The sequence below is a fragment of the Rhinoderma darwinii genome, chromosome 5, assembly GCF_050947455.1.
Source record: "Rhinoderma darwinii isolate aRhiDar2 chromosome 5, aRhiDar2.hap1, whole genome shotgun sequence".
NCBI classification, from domain to species: Eukaryota; Metazoa; Chordata; class Amphibia; order Anura; family Rhinodermatidae; genus Rhinoderma; species Rhinoderma darwinii.
In genome coordinates this window covers 305,182,970-305,205,117 of record NC_134691.1, presented here as the reverse complement: position 1 = coordinate 305,205,117, position 22,148 = coordinate 305,182,970, and positions in this window count along the sequence as shown.

Genomic DNA, 22,148 nt, shown 5'->3' with positions numbered 1-22,148 from the left:
TAAATATGTTTGAGGAGAGTCATACTTCTCAGCAACACTCAGCGTGATCGGAGCGTGGTCGGACCATGTTATATCCCCAATGGATGCGGACTTGGACCCAAACAGAACGTCCCTATCCACCAGAAACATATTGAGTCTGGAATAACTATTATGTGTTAGGGAATGGTAAGAGAAGTCTCTCTCAGAGGAGTGTTGGATACGCCACACATCATGCAATTCCGCTTTCCAGAATACATCTGCAATTGTGACATGGGAGTGTCGGGAATTAGAGGTTGAGTCCAACTCCGCATCCATTACCGCATTAAAGTCCCCGCAAATGATCAGTTTACCTTGTTTATGTTTATCAATCAAGCGTAGGATTTTGTGTAGAAAGTGAACCTGGCGTTTGTTAGGAGCATACAATGAGAGAATAGTATATATAACATTATTCACAGAGCACACAAGCAAGATGTATCTACCATTAGGGTCCGTAAGTACTGAAAGCATTTGAAAGGCAACTGTGTTTTTGATTGCCAGCAGCACCCCTCTCGCTTTAGAGGAATGATGAGATTGAAATATATGAGGGAAGAGTGGGTGTTTGATACGGGCTCCATCTTTGTGTAGCAAGTGAGTTTCCTGCACACATAGGACATCGCAAGCCAACTGTTGGGCCTCTTTCCACATGAATGTACGTTTATGAGGACTATTCAGACCGTTGACATTCATGGATGCGAATTTAAGAGCCATAGTGGGGGTAGGAGTGCTGCGGGCCTTCAGGTACATTTGATGAGTATGTCAATAGTATAAGCAATACATATTCCCTCATACCTTGAAACATTAGAAGTAATGACACTTTATAGGTGTTAAAATAAGTTGCGACTATGTCAGGAGAAACAAAATCCGCACGAAACACAGTAACATAAAAAAAAGAACGGAATGTCCGTAAGAACCAAAAAAAAGAAGAACATCTGAACAAGACCATTGTTCAGTAAAACCAGAGGGTAAAAAGTCAGCTTGTAGACTGGATAGCACAAAATAACTACAAAAGAAGGCACTATTGCAGATGTCGATATACAGTACCTCACTGCTTTGCTCGGATGCGAGATCTGGCCCCTCTCCACTCGTTCTCAGCGTGTCGAATAGGTGAGCCAGAAGTTGGTAACGAAGTCGAGGAAGATTTGACGGGAATATTCCATGACAGCAGCAAGGAAGTCCCTTCGTCTACAGATCTGATCACATGTAGCGTGTTATTCCTGTGTACCAGCAGACGAACGGGGAAACCCCATTTGTAAAGAATACCCTTGTCCCGAAGAGCTGAGGTAATTGGAGAAAGCTGTCTCCGGAGTTGGAGGGTAGCTGCTGATAAATCCGCATAGATGGAGACCGTCTTGTACTGGACAGGGAACGCATCTTTTTGTCTGGACGCCAGCATGAAGCGGTCCTTGATGTGGTAGAAATGTAGTCGAGCAAGGACATCTCTTGGTATTTCTTCCGCCAAATGCTTCGGTTTCGGAACTCTATGAGCTCTGTCGATTATTAAATCTCTAGGGGTACAGTTGGGGAGCAATGCCGTCATCAGCCCTTGAATGTACTGGGCTAGGTCTTTTGCGGCCACTGTTTCTGGAACTCCCCGAAATTTAACGTTGTTACGTCGTGAGCGGTCTTCTAAATCAGCGATCTTCGCTCTCATTTGCGACATTCCTGCCTCCAGATCGTAATGTGCGTCAATCAGAGCATTGTGCGAGGTTGCGTAATCGCTCATTTTTGATTCCGTGTGTTGTACTCTGTCCTCAATCTCATGAATGGCCTCGGACATAGGTTTGAGCAATTGGGCAAAGCCCACCTGTATGGAACGCTGTAGATCTTGCAACATCATTTTAAGGGAGATTTCAGTAATGAAATTAGAGGAAGGAGGCGCAGATTCTGGCCAATCAGATTGTGGAGCTATGGGAAGCACAGGGTTCTCAGCAGGGTTTTCTCCTACCTCTAGATGCTCTTGTCTTCCAGGGCCGCGTGTGACAGGGGAGGAAGGAGAGTGAAGCTGTAAGCCACGTGTTGTGGTCTCAAGATGGCGGCCGCTGTGATCTAGAGAAGGCGGACCTGTAGCCCTAGGTGAGTTACCGACCCGTGTCTCTCTTGGTGGTGGAGTCGGCGGAGCTGAGCTGCTTCGCCTCGGCATGGCAGCGGGAGGCACGGAGGGGGAACCCGGATCAGACGCCAGGGAACCAGCCTGAGAGCAGTCGTCGGCGCCATCTTGTCCCGACATGCGGCGGCGCGGGAGGTAGAAGTCCGTCAGTTTCGCTGGTTTAGCGACGGTTCTCTTTCTCCTGGGCATCCCAGGAGATGATCGTTATCAGTTGTAGATAGTTTTTAGAAGTGTACCGAGGTACAATGCGGTATAAGTCGTTTGTGCAGTGCGGAGCTAGTCCTTCACACAGCCATCCAGTCCGGTAGCCAAGCCACGCCTCCCCCTATAAACACCTTTTACAGTATGTCCTTGTTGAAAGATTATTTAGGGTCTCTAAGTGAGTTCATTCATGTTTTATATAGGCATCTTTTTAAACAAACATACTTTTATGGGAACTAAAGTGTAGGTAAATAGTGAAAACTGGGCATTTCCATGGCTGTTTCTTTATAGGGTTTCCCTAAAACCTGAGCCTTAATATATAAATACCACTCTCTTATGTATTTTATTATTTTGATATATAGGTTGTATTGGTAGGGAAAGTCTGTAAAGAAAAGAGTTAAAATGGCTCTGGTGCCGTTTAAAAAAAATTGTACATTTTATTTTATGATCTTGCTTTTTTGTTACTTACAATTACATTTGTATTGTTTGGGTGTGATACCTAAATATCCGCATCATACTGTAAAATATCTAACAATCTATCTATCTATCTATCTATCTATCTATCTATCTATCTATCTATCTATCTATCTATCTATCTATCTATCTTTGTTGAATTGTATATTCTAAATGGAATTTCATTTAACGTAGCTGAAGCATAATGAAAGCCCAGATCCAAAAATAGGAAGAAACATCGGCAGCACACAAATGATTTGCTTGGCTATGTTCACACTTTTTTTTAAGCACAAAGTTTTGCTCTACAACTGATCTAAATGAATCGAAAAGCGGATAAAACAGCTACAGTATAATAATTTACATCAGTTTTTCATATGCACCACCCATTGACCTAAAAAAAAACCTGATCATGACTGAACTGATTAAGACTGGTGTAAAGTGATATACAGTGCATATATACATTTGGCATCAGTTTGAGTCCTATTGAAATAACCAGAATGTTTCAAAAGATGCTTCATGATTTTTTAAATAAAAAAATACAAGTGTGAACTATGCCTAAACCTCCTTTGTCCCCAATTAGGGTTAATGTAGAGGGAACACAATTAAAAATAATTAAATGGTCCAATGTTTCTCTAATAGATTTACTGAACTATAAACATAACTAAAACTATATGTATCGTATGCTGTGTTACGACTTGGTAGTCTGTGAATGTGAAAATGCTTGTTGTCCTGAATACATTCTTTGTGGTGGCGCTCTTTTGACACACTTGCTTTCTGCTATAAAGTATATCTAACTGTTACTTTTCTTTCTGTCCTGTCTATTGATGTCTCCGAGGCAGCAAACATTCTACATTGATCTTTGTATTTCACTTTTAACAAAAGAAAAAAAGAAAGGACTACGCTAACGATTTTTCTTCTTCCGATACATAGCCATTAAATGAAGGGAAAAAAACTGTCCACACTTTTGCCTTTTAATTAGGGCATTTAGAAGGACAAAGTTGTAAAGCAATTAAGGGGAAAAACATTTTTGTCCTGTTGATCAATTAAGTTTCCAAGTAAATGGTGCGGAGGTAATGATTATGTCCATGCCCGCAAATTATTGTCCTTTTTTTTTTTTTAAACAATTTATACATTTAATTCAGTCCTTCAAAAAAACTGCTGCCCTGCCAATTATCTCTCTGTGTGAAGAGAATTAGTTTGGTCTACTTCAGATTTCCCTTCATCTGTTGCCTACTTTCTGCTTTTCTTTAATGATAGACTAATGTGTTATGTGAAAAAAGGGAGGATCTTCCGAAATATGTGAAGTGTCTATAGTGGCTTTTTGGTACCTGTGAAGAGGCCCCTTGAAGAAGCTTAAAGGACAATAGAATATTGCGGCTGTCTGTGCTTTATTTTGTCCACACGATTAATTTCACACGCACCCAGGCAACTCATGAATGGAGGATTAACACAAGTCTTCACCTTATTGAAATGAGTGATTCATAGCAAACAAATAGGCCTGGCTGGTCTGGAATATGAAATTAAAGATTTTCCCAGTTCCTTTGTGTTCTTGAGGTCAGACTCAAACTGCGTCTAAAAATGAGAACATAACATGGTTGTGTTAAGGTTTCATTTATCAATAGTAACTTCTTTTTAGTGGTTACTATGTTACCTTAATTCGGAAGCACTGTAGTCCGGGTAATTCTCTCTTTCTTACATATACAGTACGAATTTGGCTCAATATCAGTCCTTAGAGATAAATTACAGTCCGTATCTTGATCGACTCATAGAAAATGACACAACTTTTACGTTTAGAATTTTTCTATAAAAAACTAAATACGAAAATATTCGGCTCATTCAAAATTTAAAAAAGAGAGTGGCTAGTATACAGACACAGTAGACCGATTACTTTGTCTTTTGCCACAACGCCAATAATATAATAAATATACTGATATGATGTGATAGGAAAATTATTTTCTTAGAAGAATTATTTCCAAAACGTTTTAACTTAGAGCAGCCAAAAATGTATTGTGAGAATCAAATTTAATACATTGAAAAAGCTTTAATTCGTTTTAAATTTAATATGTAGCAAGGCATCCAATAGGTGGTTACATGGTAAAGCCTAGATGTTTCATATGACAGCTAATTCTCCAGATACTACATGGGTGTTAAATGGATATTCAGATCTATAATGAAATTGACCAGATCTATTCATTTAAATGAGAAAGTGACCCCATGCATAATGATGTCAAGGTCCATAGACTTTTGCAGACAGAAAAATAAAATTAAATCGGGATGAACTTTAATCCTTTTAATAATATTTATCAGTTAAAGGTGTTATCAACTTTAGACTTTTTTTTATTTTCATTTTTGTAGAATGGTCCTCTAACAATATGCTGATCAGAGGATATACCACTGCTGGGACCACTCATGATTAGCTATCGCAGAACTCAGCATTGCTCTGGCTAAGAGAAGACAGTCCCTCTATTAACTAAAAAAGTTGTAATAGGGTGTTTGAAAAATGGTTTTCTAACCCAGACAACCCCTTTTTGTACCACTACTTTGTTTCATTTTATACAAATTGGGCTGAAGGAAATGTTACCACTACAGAACTTTGCAGTGAGATTTACAAATGCTCTTCCAATTGTCTTGTTATCTTCTAAGTCCTGACATGACAACTTTGTACCTGTCTACTGATTTCTTTCCCTACTTTATAAACTAAGGATGTATTCTAATAATATCCACAATCAGATGTGATGTTAATATAAAACATCCTTGAAGTTGCTTGTACAAATGCCACGTAGCATGTGTATCACGTGTCATGGTGATACAGATTGCATGTCGTTGATTTTGTGTTGTTATTATGTTATTTAGTAAACTAGTTGGAATTGACGTCAAAACATTTAACAAAAAGTGAGACTCATGCCACAATATAGTTACAATAAAGCATGATTCCTCCATAAAAAAAATCAATCTAACAAAACCTCTAGCTCTATTCCAATTTACCACTTTTTTTTCTTACTTATCTGTATCTGTATTCCATCACCTAGTTTCCAACCTAGCTCAGGACTCAGACCCATCTTATTTAAAGTGCCACACCAGGCAAAAACGAAAAATTCAGCTTTTGGCTACAGTCATAGGGGGAATTTGCAACCATTCTACGCCAGTTTTCTAGCGTAGAAGTCGCGAAAGGACCTAAAAGACGCCTTTTTTTTGCCGCCCTTGTCTTTTTAGTGGAAAGGGGCATGACTTCACAAAAGGGGCAGGGTTGCGGCAGCCCTACAAATTTATTACAATTTACGCCAGAAAACTTGTTAGCTTGTAAGCTTAAATCATAGTGGAAATCTATACCTTGACCCCCCAGACTACCCACCCAACAGGCCCCGTCCTTCAGACAATTAAATAAATAGAAAAATGATGCTCATCTCATCTCACCGCTCCTCTTCTCTTCTCCCCTCCATGTCTTCTCCGGGTCCCTTTAGAGCAACATCAGGACGTTGCATGTGACACAGCACTGATGAAGGCGTCAGGACATTGAATGAGCTGCCGATTGCTGAGGGAGCCTGAGGAGACTGGAAGAGGAGTGGTGAGATGAGTATGCTCATTTTATATTTTATTTCGGGTGGAGTGGGTGGTGGAGATGAATAGAACAAGGAATGACCCTAGTAGTTGGTGGGTATATGAAACAATTCAAAGTATTGATATGCCAGAAGCACAAAAAAAAAACCTGATTTCCAACTACTAAATAGTGCCAGAAAGTATGCTAAAATCTAACTTTTATTAACATAAATTAAACATTTCCAAAAAAGACACAAAACACACAGGGTTAAAATTAACCAATGTAGACTAGCAATGTGTAATGAGTACGGACGGATATGTTACTGAGATATTTAGAGTGGATACATGAATGGCTCACGCCGCACCTTATAATTAATCTTTTGCATCTTACCCCAATGGAGGAGATAGCGAAGACTTGCGAATGAAACACCAGTCTTAGTTAATCTGCCCTTTGGAGTTTGACAAGCCCCCAATTTTTGTTTACCTGAATGGTGCCATTATGAAGATCCTCTACTGTCCCCTACAACCATAACAATAGAGCAGTGCTGTGATGTGCCACTTGGGTGTCAGTATATAGGACATATTCCTAAACAGCATGACAGCAGTTTGTAATATTCCCAAACAGCAGCACATCATTTTATAATGATGTCTATCCCCCATTAATCAGTGATGATGGGGCTTGAAAAAAGATGTATAAAGCAGATTTTTTTTATTTTAATATAGGCTGCATGACATATCTCTAAATTTCTAAATGCTAGTTTCACATTTTTACCACTATGTGAGGGGCTTAGTTTGTGCACCTGCCACAGACATCTATGTAGGGGGAGGTAACTGATATAAGACTCATCAGCTGAGAAAATTTTAGTCATGGAAATATGATAGAATATATACACAAACAAAAAATAACAGGAAGCACAAAGACTTTACAATGTAAAGGTAAGGATCACATATAAATATCATATGATGGCTGATTTTATTTATTTTTGACTTAAAGAGGCTCTGTCGCCACATTATAAGGGCCCTATCTCCTACATAATGTGATTGGCGCTGTAATGTAGATAACAACAATGTTTTTTATTTTGAAAAACGATCATTTTTTAGCAAGTTATGAGCAATTTTAGATTTATGCTAATTACTTTCTTAATGCCCAACTGGGCGTTTTTTAACTTTTGACAAAGTGGGCATTGTAAAGAAAAGTGTGTGACGCGGACCAATCAGCTTCATACACTTCTCTCTATTCATGTCCATTTGTACTTAGCACAGCGTGATCTCACGAGATCACGCTGTGCTGTCACATACGCCCACATTAACTTTACTGAAGTGTCTTGAGAGTGAATAGACATCACCTCCAGCCAGGACGCGATGTCTATTCACACTCCCGACACTTCGGTAAAGTTTGTGTGGGACTTAATCACAGCACTGCGTGATCTCACATCTGCGTAAAACTTTACTGAAGTGTCGGGAGTGTGAATAGACATCTCGTCCTGGTTGGAGGTGATGTCTATTCACTCTCAAGACACTTCAGTAAAGTTAATGTGGATGTATGTGACAGCACAGCGTGATCTCGCGAGATCATGCTGTGCAGTGAATACAAATGGACATGAATGGAGAGAAGTGTATGACGCTGATTGGTCAGCGTCATACACTCCTCTGTACAACGCCCACTTGGTCAAAAGTTAAAAACCGCCCAATTGGACATTAAGAAAGTAATTAGCATAAATCTAAAATTGCTCATAACTTGCTCAAAAATGATAATTTTTCAAAATAAAAAACACTCCATAATGAGTTCCTGCCCTGTTCTCTTCCAGCCCCTTATATGGAGTATTGTCTGTAACCTCAACAGTTATGTCTGTTAAAAGATCAGACTCTTTGGTCACTGAGACAGGATGTGATGTCATGTGATTGACAGATGCAGACAGGAGGAAATCATTTGGAGCAGAATGGGCACAGGAAAATGACTGTAATCGTGCTACATGGCATGTTGTATCTGTTACATCAATGAAATGTTGCATTTTAGGAATCAGAATCCATTCTGGCAAATGTATTAGACATAAAATAGACAAGATTCAAAGTATTGCAACACATGAATCAATAGATTTTCAACCTCAAAATTCTTTCTAGGACATTCAAATGTTCAATATTCCAGCCTTACATCCAATTCAGTCCTCTAGCTTTGGTAGTTATATCTCCCATTTCTAAAACTGGCATATGTTATTTATAAATGTATGTATATATATATATACATATATATATATATATATATATATATATATATATATATATATATATATATATATATATATATATATATATATATACAGTTAGCTCCAGAATTGTTTGGACAGTGACACCATCTTCATGATTTGGGCTATGCATGCCACCACATTGGATTTGAAATGAGACAACTGAGATGCAATTGAAGTTTAGACTTTCAGGTTTAATTCAAGGGGTTGAACAGAAATATCCTGTGAAAAGTTTAGGAATTGCAACCATTTTTCTACACAGCCAACTCATTTCAGGGGCTCAAAAGTAATTGGACAAATTAACATTACGATACATAAAATGTTTTTTTTTTTAATACTTTGTAGAGAATCCTTTGCAGGCAATGGCTGCCTAAAGTCTGGAGCCCATGGACATCACCAAATGCTGGGTTTCCTCCTTTGTGATGCTTTGCCCAGGCCTTTAATGCAGCTGTATTGAGTTGTTTCTTGTTTGTGGGTCTTTCTGCCTTACAATTTTTCTTAAGCAAGTGGAATGCAGCTCGATTGGGTTGACATCTAGTGATTGACTTGGCCATTGCAGAATATTCCACTTCTTTGCGACGTCTAATCAACCTTGCTGCATTTGGTTGAATATGAGCAGAAAGTATATTCCTGAACACTTCAGAATTCTTCCGGCTGCTTCTGTCTTCAGTCACATCATCAATAAACACTAGTGACCCAGTGCCTTTGGCAGCCATGCATGCCCATGATATCACACTGCCTCCACCATGTTTTACAGAGGACGTGGTGTGCTTTGGATCATGAGCCATTCTAAGCCTTCTCCATACTTTCTTCCTCCCATCATTCTGGTACAGGTTGATCTTTGTTTCATGCTGTTCCAGGAGGGCTGGCTTCTTTAGATGTTGTTTGACAAAGTCTAATCTGGCCCAAAGTCTAATTTTGAGGCTGATTAACGGTTTGCACATTGTGGTGAACCCTCTGTATTTGCTCTCATGAAGTCTTCTCTTTATGGTAGACTTAGATACTGATACACCTACTTCCAGGAGAGTGTTCTTCATCTGGGTAGAAGTTTTGAAGGGGTTTTTCTTCACCATGGAAAGGATTCTGCGATGATCCATCACTCTGGTCTTCCATGGACATTCAGGCCTTTTGGAGTTCACGAGATCACCAGAGCGCTTTTTTTTTCTCCAAGAATGTACCAAACTGTTGATGTAGCCACTCCATTTGTGCTATCTCTCTGATGGAATTCTTCATTTTTTTCAGCCTAATGATGGTCTGTTTCACTTGCATTGACAGCTCCTTTGACCTCATGTTGTGGGTTCACAGCAACACCTTCCAAATGTAAATACCACACCTGGAATCAACTCCAGACCTTTTACCTGCTCAATTGATGATGGATTAATGAGGGAATAGCCCATGCAGCCTATTACATAGCTTTGGAGATAATTGTCCAATTACCTTTGGTCCCATAAAAAAGAGGCAGCTACATATTAAAGAGCTGTAATTCCTAATCTCTTCCTCAAATTAAAGCTGAGAGTCTGCACTTTAAGCCCATATTGATTATATAACTGTATATTCAATATGTTTTGGTAAACACCTAAAATAAAACGTGTCACTGTCCAAATAATTCTGGACCTAACTGTATATTATAAATAAACATATATACTCAACGATATATACTAAATATATTAGAGAAAGCGACCCTAGTTTAACAGAGATTGCTATTCGTACATCATTGATTTCACTTAGGGTCCTTTTACACCGGCCGATTTTGGCCATGTAAACAAGTGCAGGTCAACGAGACAGCTTGTTTCAAGGACGCTGCGCTCTCTTGGTTTTCCTCCTATCTCTCTGACCGCTCGGTCAGTGTGTAATTTGCTGGTTCTACTTCTTCTCCTCTTCCCCTTGCTATCGGGGTTCCTCAGGGATCAGTCCTAGGTCCGCTCCTCTTTTCTCCCTACACAGCCCCTATTGGACAAACCATCAGCAGATTTGGCTTCCAGTACCATCTCTATGCTGATGACACCCAATTATATGCCTCTTCCCATGACATCACCCCTGCTCTAATACAAAACACCAGTGATTGTCTGTCCGCTGTCTCTAACATCATGTCCTCTCTCTATCTGATACTGAATCTTTCTAAAACTGAGCTCCTTGTGTTCCCACCATCTACTAACCTCCCTAAACCTGATGTCTCCATCTCTGTGTGTGGTACTATCATAACTCCTAAGCAACACGCCCGCTGTCTCTGGGTTATTTTTGACTCAGATCTTTCCTTTACTCCTCACATTCAATCACTTTCACGCCCCTGTCATTTTCACCTCAAAAACATCTCCAGAATCCGCCCTTTTCTTACGGAGGAAACAGGCAAAACTCTCATTGTTGCTCTGATTCACTCTCGTCTTGACTACTGTAAATCATTACTAATCGGTCTTCCCCTCACTAAAGTCTCCCCTCTCCAATCTATCCTTAATGCAGAAGCCAGGCTCATATTTATGACCAACTGCTACACCAACGCCTCTAATCTTTGCCAGTCACTGCACTGGTTGCCCACACCCTTCAGAATAAAATTCAAAATAATTACTCTTACCCGCAAAGCTCTCCACAGTGCTGCACCTCCTTACATCTCCTCCCTCATTTCTGTCTACCACCCTACTCGCGCTCTACGTTCTGCTAACGACCTTAGATTAAAATCCTCCATAATCCGAACCTCCCACTCCCGTCTCCAAGATTTTTCTCGTGCTGCACCAGTCCTCTGGAATGCGCTACCACAGACAATCAGATTAAATCCCAATATCCACAGTTTTAAACGTGCCCTAAAAACACATCTATTTAGACAGGCCTATAACATTCCCTAATCAGACTCCTTTCCATGGCCCCCCTTTTAGATTAGTCGTCAGAATAAGATTCCCTCACACTCCTTCTCTTCATGTCCGTCATACACGGATACTGGCTAGTGACCGGCTCATGCAGCTTTATGTTACCACCCCATGTGTATAAAAAATGGCTGGACTATTGTACAGAACAAACACTGTTACACTTTGTGTCTCCCTTATTTCCTCATAGATTGTAAGCTCTTGCGAGCAGGGTCCTCACTCCTCTGGTTTGAATTGTAAACGAACTTTGTCACTATGTAATGTCTGATATTGTTTGTTTCATGTTCCCTCTAAATTGTAAAGTGCTGCGTAATATGCTGGCGCTATATAAATAAAGATTATTATTATATTATTATTGTTTGCTCCTTTCACAAGCAGCTATATTTGGTGATGAGGGATAGATACTGCGATCGATCATCCCCATAGATTTCTATCATGTTGCTTGTTTGCCAATGTATAAGGGCCCTTAGACGATGCAGAAACGTGATAGATGTGTCTGTAAGTAGCAGATTTTCAAATGCTCGGAGCATTTGACTAGAAAGGTACATCATGTCCCAAAAGGGAATTTTAAAGTGGCCAATGTGCCTATTGCAGATATCTACACATATTTTAATTCCTTACAATTAGATATGTGACACCTGAATTTGAACACTTTATTAGTTGTAAGATTTTTTAGTTTATCTAATTTTTTCCCTTTTGGCTATTTTTATATTGGCAAAACCATACGATGTCTTTACAAAAGATTCAGGGAGCATTTTAAGTCCATTACTACAGGCAAGGGGTCACCATGATTCATTGGTCATATAAGAACTATACATAGGTAATGCAGATGTATTAAAGTTTGCAGGAATACAACGGGTCGAAGCACCAAAGACTGGTGGCGATCGCCATAACCTGCTATTGAGGAAAGAAGCAAGGTGAATCATAAGAACCAATGCTTTCGGGCTTAATGTTATGTGTAAGAATTTTGTTTCCAATATTGTTTTAATGTATATGTTCATCGTTACCATGGTGCTGACGTTTTTCATATATAAGAGAAGCGCAGTGTCGCCATAATTTGATGGGGGCCTTATAAAATGTGAAGCCACGCAAAATGGCTGTGTCCCTCTTCTCATGTTCCAAATCGCTGAGATGTTTGCCCTGGTGAGTACTGCATCTTCTATCCTAAACTGCTGGATACTTTTATGGACTTGAGGTTTATGCTGAGCACCACCTATTTTGGCTGAGTGTCCCTTGTATCATTGAGAAGTAGAGTACTGCCGATCGTTGACTCACTGTCATACCTGGTTTATATTCTAACCATAATTTTCTTATTCAGGTAGCCTCTCTTTAATAAACAGTCGGCCAGTTTAACTATATCTTAAAGTGAATATGCACTTAGCAGGCACTTTCTTATGACTAGTAGGACATTTTATGAAGAGTGGTAATTATACAGATACTGCTAACTCTAGATCACTGACAGGTATAAGAAAGCAAATGTTCAACTATTCAGAAACTATGAGTGTATAGTACAAGACATAATAGGTCAATAAAGTCGTCTCACTTTTAACATGGGATGAATGTGGCTGAAGAACTAGAATGAGCATAAGAAACAACACCACCCTTGTGAATTGTTCCAGAGCAGCAGCCGTTAAAGTTTTCAGAGGGTGGGTAATGACTCTTGGATATTGGACATGAGTAGAGGGATACAGACGCCTAACAGTTACATAGGAGATAATCTGAAATAGTGACCAACTTAGATCTCAGCCTCTTAACATATAGTACATTGCTGGATGTCAAAACATGAGGATGAACCAAAGGTGGCCCAGCGAAGTAGTAAGTTGGTGGTCACAAAAAACTGGAACTAAGTGTAGAATATTGTTCATTCATGTGTAGTCAATTGAAGCTGTGATTTATTTATATATTTCCTGTTTTTGGAATTAATCATAAGCTTTCTGGACATTTTTCCTCTCTCTGATTTCCAATAGGAATACTATCTAAAAGTCTTCTTTACTATCAATTTTTTTCACCATTATGTCGTGCTCTCACCTATTTCTCAAGAGAATGCCCTTTTCTCATATGAGTATCATTTCTAAATTCAGTGGCTCCCATTTAGCACATTCATTTGGCAATCTCTGCTAATATTATTTGAGCCAACCAGCTGCTATAACTGTTGACTGTGCATATTATAAATCTATGATTCCATCCTATGCCATTTAAGTTTATGACTCCCCATTCATCTGTGTCTACATCATTTACTTTAATAGTAACACTGAGCAGATCTGGGGACTAGTGCCATGCTGAATTACATTTTTACAAGAAATAATTAATTCCTAATAATGGAAATGTCAATTTGAAAACATTTTTTTTTTTTTACATTTTCTGTAGACAATGGTAAGAAGAAACCGATGTATTACAATGGGGCAAAAACCACATGTCTGTATTGTAATGTATTGCATCACCAGGACTTTACTGTGCCAGCACCATCACCAGGACATAAATAATGTAATCTATTTTATTTGTGTGAAACATAAAACATTCAGTACATATAGTCTATATAGATTGCTTTAAAAAAAAATAAAAAAAATCTAAATATTTCATAAGATTACATAACATGACAAACTTTCAAGCAATTTTCAAGATATTGCAGGGTTCGGGTGGAAGTATTTATTTAAGTAAGGGGTAAATCAGTACAAACCATTAGAAGCTACAATAAAGAACCGCCAAATTCTTTGCATCGAGACCACAAATTTAAACAGGATTAGCGGTGGGAGATCTTTTCTATTTTAAAGGGGTCTTTTGGGATTTAAAATATACGGCGTATTCTTGTTGTGTGATTGGTGGGGGTCCTATCCTTAGGAGCATCACCAACCAGCATAATGAATGGGCATCGGCACTGGCTGGATTGCCACAGCCCCTTCACTGCAGTACCTGCAACAGCTACATCCATATGTGTGTGGCTGTATCTGACACTGTAGTTCAGCCATGTTCATTTGAATTGGCAGAGCTGAAATGCCAGACACAGCGGTAAGCATATGGAAGTTGCTGTGTGGGGGTAAGGCTAGGCAATCAAAATCTTGAAAAACATCTTTAATGCATTTTACCTATTGTTCCATGCTCCGCATTATATCAAGACCGTGTCTCATTTTAGGAGAAAACTTCCCCTCCATTCAAAATTGTCATCCACTCAATTTTTTAGTGATTTTCCATATAATGCGGACTGTAAAATTATGTAATCATGGTAATTGGGGTTTGGTTCTATAGCAGTTGTACCTCCTTTGAGAACTAAAAAGAACTATAGCACTCATTTTAAAGTCTAAACACACTTTGGGTCACATGGACAGTCATAATTTTAATTTCAGTGTCATGAAACCCCCTAATAATGATCTCTTAAATGTAGACACTTTATTTGTTAATATGCTGAATATTTGTAGTATTCCTGGAAGAATATAATAGTGGTGAATTAAATAGACATCCATTCTCAAAGCGCAATCTTTCCTCACCTCAATTCTGCTGAATTCAGCACAATATGATCATTGTAAGAAAGTTGTTTAATGCGACCTGACAAAATAGAACCTGCTCTGTGACGGGAAATACAAAAATATTTGGTTTCCTTAATGCCAAAATTTTGGACCAGCGCTAACATGGTGACAAAAGACAATAATCTACAAATTTATACATAATTTGTCTCCAAATCTGTATAAGGGTATTTAGTTTATGGGTGACTTTATCTGAGACGATGACCCCTGGATCTCTACTGCATGATATTTGTATAATTGCATTTGTATAAGTGTATCTGATCTTTCACTCGCTATAACCCCTTAAGGACCAAGCCTATTTTGACGTTCGTTTTGTTTTTGCGTGACTGCATTCAGAGAGCTATTACATTTTTTATTTTTTCATAGACATAGTTGTATGAGGGCTTCTGTTTTGTGGGATGAGTTGTATTTTTCAATTTCACAATTTTGGGGTACATATGACTTATTAATTAACTTTTATTAACTCTTTCGAAGGGGAATGGAAAAAAAACAGCAGCTTTTTGCAGTTCGAAATGACGCCGTTCATTGTGCTGCGTAAATAAATTGTTATCGCGTCACCGCATTCCAAAAGCCATAGCTATTTTATTTTGACTCAACGTAAACATATGTGGGCTTGCATTTTGAGGAACGAGATATAGTTACTATTGGTACTATTTTGGGGTACATGGGACTTATTAATTAACTTTTACTGTTATTCTTTTGGAGAGGTATGAGAAAAAAAAGCAACTCTGGCGTTGTGTTTAATTTTTTGTATGGTGTTCCCAATGCAGGTTTAAGTAACACGTTACCATTATTGTTAAACTCTACTATTTATATAAAAATTTATTTTCTCTTTTTTTTTCAGTACAGGTTTTTTTTTTTATAAACTTAAATTCTCTTTCTTTAAATACTTTTTTAGATCCACTAGGGAACTTCGCAAAGCGATTGTTGATCAATTCTATAATGCTTTGATATACTTAGTATACCAAAGCATTACTGCCTGTCAGTCTTATAGGTAGTTTATTAGCCCCCCTCCCTTTATCAAACTACCGAAATGCTGCAGTGGCCATTGACGGCGGCATTTGAGGGGGTCAAGCTTCTGTACCCATGCGATCACTATGATGTAACTGTACGTCATGGTAGTTTAATGTAAGAAAATGCATGACGTATAGTTATGTCATGTTGCATTAGCGGGTTAATATTTGTATATGGTACTGAAAATATAACATTTAAATCAACATTTAACATTAAAACCAGCAAATATATGTTCAGAGGATGGAAATCTACAGAATGTCTCAAAACCTTAAAGTAAAAGAGAATGCTAGTCAGTGTTTCCTAACAATAGGAAATAAATGGGCAGGTGCTGATCTGCTGTGACTGAAATGCAAGCAAGTAAACTCATAAATACAGCATCACCCGAATCGCAATGAATCTGCAAATTTAGCATATTTTAGGGATCGTCCAGACGTGGCGGATTTCGCAGCGGACTAGCAGTAGATTTCAGCCTTTGCATTGATCCAATTGTGTGAGCCCACCTGCCAGGACAAGACAACCTCATGCAAATGGGTTAAAACTTTGTGCTAATGAATTTTATAATATACCGATATAGGTGTTAGAGCTCCATAAACTCAATGATAGATCATTCTTCAGTAAGGTCCCTATAGTGGCAGTCAGAATTTTATAATTTATCTCTATGGCTCTGTTAAGGGAAGCAGGGGATTTAGAGCTTTTTATCAGAAAAAAAAAACCTTCAACCTAAGTAAAGATATATTATAACAAAATGCTGTTATAGTTTGACCTATACTTTAGTTTTAAAGTGAATGTTCACCACTGCAAACAATTTGTATTTATTATCTGAAAAGGCAAGGCTTAATAGTAGAGCACAGATAAAGGCAATACACTGCAATACATAAGTATTGCAGTTTATTGCATGAGCGATCTAACAATCGCATAATAAAGTCCCCTGGGGGGCACAAAAAAAAAATTCAATGTTTAATCAAATTTCAAAAATCTAAGATAAATAAAAATAATGAAAAGTTAAAAAAATGTTTTTTTTTTCACAAAATATTCTGTAAGTCATAAAAAAATAAACATATTTCGTCTCACCGTGTCCATAAAAGTATGAGCTAGCAAAATGTCATATTATTTAACCAACTGTGTGAATAATGTAAGAAAAAAAAAATCACAATGCAAGCAATTCTGTTATTTGGTCACCTCACTTCCCCACAAAAATGGAATAAAAAGTGATTAAAAAAGTTGTATGCACCCGAAAACTACAGCTTACCTTGCAATAAACATGCCCTCATTCCCCTCCTTTGGCTACATTCCCAGTGTGCTTTGCGAATGGCATGAGTACTTCACGCACTCACAAGCACCTCCTTTTTATTTCTTCAATGTAATTGATGCGTAAAACATGGACAGCACACAGATGTGCATCCGTGTGCTGTCCGTGGTTTTCACCCACCCATTGACTTCAATTGGCGGCTAGGTGCGTGAAAATACACCAATATAGGACATGCAGTGAGTTTCACGCAACGGACACTCGCTGCATGAAAACTCACGCATGTTTGAATAGCAGGGTCATAGCTAGGGGGGGGGGGCAGGCCGGGCATGTGCCCCGGGCGCAACTTAAAGGGGGGCGCCAACGATCAGTGTCGGCGGCCTGCCTTCTAGGTGAGCTTCTGGCCTCAGGCGCAGGGCACAGCAGCTAAGAACTGCCGCCCGACTGTAACAGCAGCTGTAGTCTGTCCTGCTAACAAATCTCCTCCCTCCCTACTCTTTACACCTCTCCTCGGGCTGCTGCTGTTATCAGTCGGGACTTGAGGGAGGGGGAGGGGAGACTGTCTGCGGCACTGTGTCGGGCCATCAAGCTGCAGAACTCCCTTCACAATTATCCTACATAAAAGGTAAGTGCATGTGAGGTTACAATGTGTACTTTATATGTGTATAATGTGTGCATGTAATGAACATATTTGTGTGTCTGTGATGTGTATTTATAGTGTGTGATGTGTACATGTGTATATAGTGTGTGATGTGTTCATGTGTGTGTATATATAGTGTGTGATGTGTACGTGTTCATGTGTGCCTACGACTTTCAACGGAATTGCTGCAGAAATTTTCTGCAGCAATTCTGTTGTGTGTGTGGACAAACCCTAAATCCGCAGTATAAGGTCTTCTCCACACGTATTGGAATTGCTACAGAAAATTTCTGCAGCAACTAGCAGAAATTCTGCTGTGGAAAAACAGCACCATTTCTTGCATTTTTTGCTGCATAAAATGGTGCGGATTTTGCGGCGTTTTTCACAATGCTGGGGGATGGTGAAATCTCTGAAAAATCAGCAATTCAGTCCACTTTCCGCAGCAGGAATTGACATGCTGCGGTACGAAAAATACGTACCGCAGGTCTATTTCTGGTCAGAAATTTTACGCAGCGTATGGATGGGATTTGATAAGTATCACCCACTTTGCTGCTACTGTATTTTGCTGCATATTTTTCGTCCGCAATTCCAGATGGAAAATACGCAGCAATTCCGTTACGTGTGGACAAACCCAAATGCAGTAGCAACAGAGTGGATGAGATTTGAACAAATCTCACCCACATGATGAGCGGGAAAAAGGCTCAGTAATTGATCTGCGGTCCGTTTATTTAATCCGCAGCATGTAATTTGTATTTGCGTAAATGCTGCTTATTTGTTTCGGGTTTTCCCCATTTAATTCAATGGGGAGGTAAAACTCGCAACAAATAGCAGATGTTGTGTTTTTTTTGCGGTGGAAATGCAGCGATTCCGCTGCAAAAAACGCAACTCAGGAAAAATTGTAATCTTATGATTACCTAGAATTCTGTTTCTTTTTCCGGGCCGGCCTCCTGGGACGACGTTTCATCCCATGTGACCGCTGCAGTCAATCGCAGGCTGCAGCGGTCACATGGGATGAAACATGATCCCAGGGCTGCAGGATGTAGGAGGGAAGCGTTGCCATGGTAAGTATCCATTTTTTTTTTTTGCTCAGTTTTCCACAGCGGCCATTCCTGGCCGAAAAACTGCACCACAGGGCAGTGCTTTTACACAGAGTATCTGCCCTGTGTGAACATACCCGTACATATAGTAGCTGCTGTCTTACAACGATACAGCTGCAAACCACGTCAACATGCTGCATTCCCACGAGTCAGTGCAGTTTTCAAATGATTGTTAATGTCCATGGACTTTTTTGCAGACATTAACAATCATTTAAAAACTGCACCGACTTTTGGTAAAACTGCATGTGCTGCATGTTTTACTGGACAATGGTCGTTACGATCTGATTGTTTGCATTAAAGGTTATGTACACCTTTAAAAGGATTTTTTTTTTAAATGTCATTCAGTGTGTTTTGTGCAACTTTATCATTAGTTTTTATTAAAAAATCTTTTAACTTTTTGAGATACAGCTACTCTGTATCCTGTATACAGAGCAGCTGTATCTTACGCTGAATCCTGAACTTGTCAGGTCTGTGGGACTGATGGGTTCAGTGTCAGCAGGTCCTGTGTGTCTCTGACACGCTGGATCCACCTGTAATACATCACGTCTAAGTTAGATATGATAGATTACAGGTGGATACAGTTGACTACTCTATTGATACCGCCAATAAAATGGAAACCTTATGAAATGAAGACAAACAGAAACCATTAGCAATGGAAGTGCTACCATTGAAATGGTAACGGAAAGCTAAGGTTTCCATTTGGTTTCCATTCGTGGGTTCCCCTGACGGAAAGGTCTGACGGAACCCATGAACGGAACCCCGACGCAGGTGAGAACGAAGCCTAATTATTACTGTATGATCTTTACAGATGGTGGAGGGTACTATTTTTTGGGGTATAAGCAACTCCCAGTATATGATTACCATTATTCAGGTCATACTGGAAGCTGCTAACCTGACTTTGCAAATGATCTCTGTACTGAAATGTATTTGTACTGAGCTTTGTTCTGGTGTTGTATTCATGTACTGAGCTTGGTTCTGGTGCTGTATATATGATGAGCTTTGTTCTAGCACTGTATATATGTAATGCGCTTTGTTCTGGAGTTGTATATATGTACTGAGCTTGGTTTTGGCGCTCTATATGTGTACTGAGCTTTGTTCTGGTGCTGTATATATGTAATGAGCTTTGTTCTGGTGCTGCATATATGTAATGAGCTTGGTTCTGGTGTTGTGTATAGAACTATATTGCTTGTAAAATGTACAAATGTTTTTATGCTCGAGTTACATAAAAAAAATGTGGAAAAGAAATGACACGTCATTGATTGGTAGAGAAAACAAATATGGCGGGGGGGACAGAGCTGTCAGGAACGAGGTTGGGGGGGCACCAAACTGAATCTTTGCCCCGGGTGCTGGAGAACCTAGCTACGCCTCTGGTGAATAGCCCCATTAAAATCAATGGGTCCGTGTGCTTTGAGTTGTTTCAACCACAGCACACAGGCGAGAATCACGCTCGTCTGAATGAGCCCTTAGAAAGGAAATATAATTAAGTTCTGGCTCTCAGAATATGGCGTCACAAAATTATTTCTTTTTTAACAAATAGTTTTTCTCAACAAATTATTTTTTCTTTGTAAAAGTAGTAGAAAAAATATATATAGATGTGGTATCGCCAACATTATATTGACACGCAAAATAAAGTTGACATTTTAAAACAATTTTTTTCCCGTTTTCCAGTACATTATATGGTACTTTAAACAGTACTATTAAAAACTACAACTTATTCACAAAAAGAGCCCTCATACGGCTATGTCGATATAGAACAAAAAAAGTTATGACTCTTGGAATGAGATGATGGAAAAATGAATATTTGTTATGTCTCCAAGGGGTTAAGGTTGTTTACGCCAAAAGACAGATATGAATCCCATCAATAGAAGCCCCAACCAGGCCACAGATCAAGGCAGAGATCGATCGGCAACTTGTCGTTTTAACTCATGGCGATGTGGTCCAGAACGACTACCTTCACAGACCCTAATATGTGGCCAGCTTTAGTGTCTATTTAAGTGAGGGCAAGGCTGAATATGGCAGGCTTTGCTGTTTTAATAGTGCTTGTTATTGGTTTGTTTTTGGTTTGGTTATTGGTTTGTTTTTGCGAACATAAGAGGTTTTTCTGTCTTTCCTTGTTGAAGTCAATGGGAAATTGGATAGTAAAATTATGTCATCAGTCCTACGTTCCATCCTCCTATAGAAATCACTGTAAATTATGATTTGTTGCATGCAATAGATTTTCTGTAAGGCCAGGAAAACATCTGTCTAATGTTTTTTAACACTTTTGGGGCAAAACTAATTCCCATTTGAATGTAAATTTCTCTGTGCCCTTTATAGTAAAAAAAAAAGTGGCGTGAACTGATCCAAATGACAGACTAGTGTGAACGAGCCCTTGCAGAATATGCTCAATTAGGACGCAAAAATTTGTATTATTTTATTTGTTATAATTAATTTATTAACTTAAAGACGTTCTGAGCTTTAAACAAACCGTACTTATAAGAAGGGTCCCTTGACAGTAAGCAGATCACAAAAAAATCCCCCTGCTGAGACCCCAAAGCAATTAGCAGGAATCTGTAGGGAAACCTAGCAGAAGTGTCCATTTTCTGTGCAGCACCACCGCAGGGGAAATTAAGCATTACATAGTGCCTATATAAATCAATGATTTGTCTGTGTAATTTAGGACAGGAAGGTCCTCCAGAGCAAGAGAAGTTTTTTGTAACCACTCTCCACTCTAGAAAAAAGATGACTCAGAATTCCGTTATAGGGTATATGAAAATGTTTGTTTTTTTAAACTGGATAACCCCTTTAAAGGCTCACACACAGCCATATTATGGCTCCATACCAGTTCTGAGTTGTACAGAGCCGTAATTAAGGTCTATGAGCCATATTGTACCTGAGGCTTCTTTTTCTATCAGATTCAAATTCCATCCAACAGAAAACAAATGTGCCATGTCCCATTGGATTTTTTTCTTTAAGGAGTCCGATATAAGACTGTACCGAGGCGCTATAGAGTACTCCGTAGTACAGAACCATAGGAGCTCTGGGTGCCACCATACAAGCTCTGTTCACACAGCTCTGCCATATTCATGAGTTCTTACTGGGTTCTACGCCTGCTGGATCAAAGGGGTGAAATATCTGGTTAATTTGGTTGCACATGTTCAGTTACATGGAACATAAAGCTGTTTTGGATTTTTATCTGTATTCATTTGAATTACTGTTGTAATTAAAAAGACCAGAGAAAAG